The following is a 5,000-nucleotide window of genomic DNA, read 5'->3' on the forward strand; positions in this document are numbered from 1 at the left end:
AGTGATCTTGTCTAAATGACACACAGACGCTGCGCAACAATTAAAATTGCGGTACAGATGTGCAGACATGGTCACATCTGTCAACCTAGTAGTTGCCAGCCAGCCTTTACGAAATGATTGGTATAACCGGGGGGAATAACCCGCTAGCCTGGTGGCTAACGTTAGCATACTAGCTAGAATATTGGAAGCTAATGTGCACCACAAATCCAGCAAACCAACAAAAAAAACTGTCGTTCGACTATGTGTGTTAGCAAAACATAGAATACGCAAACATTACACCAGTCTACTTTGTTCACATGACGATACTGTTACCTACAATTGATGTGAATTTCATGAAAGAAAACCGCTACATACCTTATTCTCCAAACAGTGAGATGAAATGTGATCGCTTCCGGATTCTGACAAAAACAAGGCGAACAGCCACTGAACACCACTAATGAGCAGCGAAGTCTCGGCAGCGAGTTTAAACTGGCTTGCCGTTGTTTAATGAATGACGACGTACTGGCGCCATCTGCTGGTGAACAAGTCACTGTTTGCTCCATCATAAAAAAAAACATATTGTCATTTTTTTTTATGGGGATGCGGTGTGTTATCATTTTTCGGTTTGCTAAGGTCAAGTTCGACCGTTGGACATTCTTTTTACAGTGCATGGAAATGCACTGTATTGATATTCCTTCGTTTTTTCTTTTTATTTTTATTTTTATTATTATTCTTCCAGGCCCTAATTTGACTCTAACCGCTTATCGTAGGAACTTGGTTCAAACTTTGTCACGTAGCTCTTGCATCAAATTTTCAGTCTATTACTTTTCATATTTCTATGACTTTTACTTTTTGAGATACTAAATAAAAACTAAACTTAATTTTGCCATAGACTTAACATTGGCTTTGTGACATCATAATTAGCTTTTAAAGAAATAGAATGGAATCAACTTTGCCAGTGTTCTCTCACTGACTTCAGCAACTTCAATGGAACTTCTTCTCTGTGTGTCTCTCCATTGAACTGTATAGCTCACTTGTCATCCCCACTTTCTTTCACTTCTTTTTCTTCACTTCCTCTCACTTTCTCTATCACTCTATCTATTTCTTCCAATCTCAATAACTTTTTAAAACTATATTAAAATAAGACTTTTTTATAGCAAAGCAACCACTATAATTACTTAGTAACAACCTAGCAACCACTTCCATAATGACACCCTGGCAACCACCATAGCAACCCACGTGATTTCCCTAGCAACCAACTTGATTTCCCTAGCAACCAACCTAGTAACCACTTTTTAATGAATAGTAACCACTTTATTTAGCCTAGCAACATCTTAGTAATCACTTTAAGTACCCTAGCATAATCCTAGCAATAACTTTCCATGCACTGGTATTTCCTTCAGGAAATGCTTTTCTAGTTTTAAGCTTGTCGTCTTGACAAGATGTATTAGAAATCATCAAAACAAGATGTTATATTAACTCTTATGTTGGGCAAAAATGATCTTGAGAGTGCATTTAGCATTTTTTAGGAATGCAATTTCATTAGCAGAATCTCCATAAGTCTGTATCTGGGCCAGCCTGGTCACATTCTGTCTGCACGTGGGGGCTGATGAAGCCTCAGAGTCGTTTCCCTCCGTCAGCCCCAAACCCGCCCACCCCCCCCGGGCTGAGGCCGCCAGGCTCCAATCAGCCCTAATCTCTAATCCCCCAACAAAGGAGCTGTGGCGTGGGCACGGCAACCCGATTAAAACTCCCAACTCCCACTCGGCTCACCGCCACCCAGCCGCTGTGCTCCACTCCACGCTCACATGACCGACCGCCTGTCCACAGCACTGCTCACACACACACACACACACACACACACACACACACACACACACACACACACACACAGGGAACAAGCAGTGATGTAAGTAAAGTACTAGAGATCCAGACTTCAGTAGAAGTACAAGTGCTCTATCAAAAAAGTGACTTAAGTAGAAGTAGAAGTGCTCTTTAAAAAACGTACTTAAGTGGAAGTACTAAAGTATTAAACATGTTTTGCAAGTAGTTTATTTTTAAAAATACTACTCAAGTACTGAAAGTAAAAGTACAATTATTGTGTAATTTGCTGATTTGCGAACGAGATGGGTGCAAAAGGTATCAGCACAATCTTTTAGTGCAGGCCCCTTGGCAGACACGGGGGCCATAGCCTAGGCCCTAGACTAGGCTATAAACATGTGGTAGTAGTTAAACAAGGTGAATAAATATAACTGTATGGGTTTCCCAATGTCATTTGTAGGGGTGTTATGACCAATACAACTCACATTCAATACAATACAGAATCATTGGTCGTCTGTGGCAAATCTATCTATCTATCTATCTATCTGTCTATCTAATGCATCAGTCAGGAGCCATAGCATGAACAATACATGATAAGACACAAATTCACAATTGTTTTAAGATAAGTTAAGAATTTTGATACTTTCTTGATTTGATATTGGAGCCCCACACCAGTGGAGACCAGACATTACAAGGCATACTTCCCCAAACACACTCAGTAAAAAGGTGGCTTCATATCATATGTTTGTATTTCAAACATTTTGAAATTCATATGAAGTTTACATTAGGCCTATTTATGATCCGCACAATTAGTTAAAATATAGTATGTTGACTATTTGATATAGATTTTTTTTAAATTATTATTTTGGCTCACATTTTACACGATTGTCATATTGACTTACATTTATCTTTGATGTCAACTGCCTGTCACTTTAAAAGAACGTGAGAGTAGTTAGGCCTCAGTCGTGGCCGGCTGCGAATTTACGAATCCTAGTATGGCCACGCCAAGTCCCGCCCTATGATGCGCTATGCCGCGAGGGCAACTTGCAAACGTACCATGGGCGCAGTGATATCGTACGCAGCATCTGAAAATAGTCCCCATAGACAACAAGCAGTAGTAGTGCCAGTAGTTTGCCTTGATTATTACGCCAGATGAGAGTGTAGTTCCATGTCAAATCAGCCTAGAAAATCGCCAGGTTTCATTTTCAGTTGGTCTTATTGCACTTTCTAACTTGAGAGGAGACACATTTTAAATGGGGAAATTACCAGAAATCTTAGTCACTTTTAAACATGAAGCTAGCAGGCGAGAAGCTAATGGTCTAATCCGATTCAATGATCTATGCTAGGCTGAAGCTAAAAGTTGTATCGCCAGACTCACAGAATGGCTGGATGAACGGGAACAAGGTAAATATCGATTGTTTTGCTCAAGGGAAGGTGGAAAATGAGCGTATTTCCAAAAATGGCGGAATATCCCTTTAAAAGTGTCCCTGTGTGTGTTATAACCTTTGCTTGTAGTAATCTTAAAAGTGTCCCTGTGTGTGTTGTGAGTCCGTGAGACGGGATTTGCCCTCGTAGGAAAGGGATCAGTGGACAACAGCGGCCCCCACTCCGCACTCCAGCCAAGACAGCCTGCCTGCCTACAGGCTCAAATCCTAAACGCTAGAACCCTAAATTACACCGCTGACTCAGCGAGGCCTAAACACAGCTAACGTCTACACACAGCTGATTCAGCGAGACCTAAACACAGCTAACGTCTACACACAGCTGATTCAGCGAGACCTAAACACAGCTAACGTCTACACACAGCTGATTCAGCGAGACCTAAACACAGCTAACGTCTACACACAGCGAGGCCTAAACACAGCTAACGTCTACACACAGCTGATTCAGCGAGACCTAAGACCTAAACACAGCTAACGTCTACACACAGCTGATTCAGTGAGACCTAAACACAGCTAACGTCTACACACAGCTGACTCAGCGAGACCTAAACACAGCTAACGTCTACACACAGCAAGGCCTAAACACAGCTAACGTCTACACACAGCTGACTCAGCGAGACCTAAACACAGCTAACGTCTACACACAGCTGATTCAGCGAGACCTAAACACAGCTAACGTCTACGCACAGCTGATTCGGCGAGACCTAAACGCAGCTAACGTCTACGCACAGCTGACTCAGCGAGACCTAAACACAGCTAACATCTAAGCACAGCTGACTCAGCGAGACCTAAACACAGCTAACGTCTACACACAGCTGACTCAGCGAGGCCTAAACACAGCTAACGTCTACACACAGCTGATTCAGCGAGACCTAAACACAGCTAACGTCTACACACAGCTGATTCGGCGAGACCTAAACACAGCTAACGTCTACACACAGCTGACTCAGCGAGGCCTAAACACACGGGGGTCCTGGGAGGGTGGCATCATCTGAAGAACAACCAGCAGCCATTTCTGATATGACACTGTTCATGTTTATTCTCCCCAAGCGTCCACAGTGAGATCGAGCATTGGGACCAGCACATAGCTTGGCAGTAGTAGTAGTGCACTGCAGCTCAAAGATACAACTTTAGCAAAAACAATAAGAAAACATATCAAACAACTCATTACATGCATATAAAAAAGATTTCCCCGTGCACATTGACATCAAAATAATAACTGGGTTGACCGTACAAACACGAAGGCCAGACATCACGCTTGTGATGCCAAGCGCGTAAGGCATCTGATCAGGATTGTCAGAGGAAGAGCAGACACACACACACACACACACACACACACACACACACAGAGTCAGAGGAAGAGCAGTCAGAGACAGATACAGCTACACACACACATGTCCACACACACCACGTCAGCACGTCTACAGTCCACACACACACACACACACACACACACCTGCCGCTACAGCTCTCTCCATTTCTCTCTCTAGTGCATTACACACATTAGCCAAGCTAAAGCTAACCCTTCTCCCTCACCATCTCATTCTCCTTTCTCCCTCTCTTTCCCTCACTCCCTCTTTCCCCCTCACTACATCTCTCTCTCTCTCCCTCTTTCCCTGTCACTACATCTCTCTCTCTCTCTAGCTCTTTGGGGTGCAGTTCAGATCAGGCCCTGAGGGGGGCGCCAGAAGGACACTCCGTAAAGGTAAAGATCACATACGATTTTCAAGTCAATCACACACAATAATCACACAGGCT

The 5,000-nt window shown here is 43.1% G+C and overlaps 2 protein-coding genes across 2 annotated transcripts in view; both read right to left on the reverse strand.

Annotated features, from left to right (window-relative positions):
• The window catches only part of adipor1a (adiponectin receptor 1a), a 16,347-nt gene extending 15,924 nt beyond the window's left edge, over positions 1-423 (reverse strand). Inside the window, exon 1 of the mRNA XM_062545169.1 lies at positions 355-423. The gene's annotated coding sequence lies outside the window, so the exon portion shown is untranslated. The remainder of the gene's footprint in view (positions 1-354) is intronic.
• Positions 424-4,254: 3,831 nt separating this feature from the next.
• The window catches only part of LOC134092364 (NADH-cytochrome b5 reductase 3), an 8,333-nt gene continuing 7,587 nt past the window's right edge, over positions 4,255-5,000 (reverse strand). Inside the window, exon 9 of the mRNA XM_062545170.1 lies at positions 4,255-5,000. This exon is cut by the window's right edge and continues 271 nt beyond it. The gene's annotated coding sequence lies outside the window, so the exon portion shown is untranslated.

This window comes from Sardina pilchardus, chromosome 9 (genome assembly GCF_963854185.1).
Source record: "Sardina pilchardus chromosome 9, fSarPil1.1, whole genome shotgun sequence".
In the NCBI taxonomy this organism is placed as follows: domain Eukaryota; kingdom Metazoa; phylum Chordata; class Actinopteri; order Clupeiformes; family Clupeidae; genus Sardina; species Sardina pilchardus.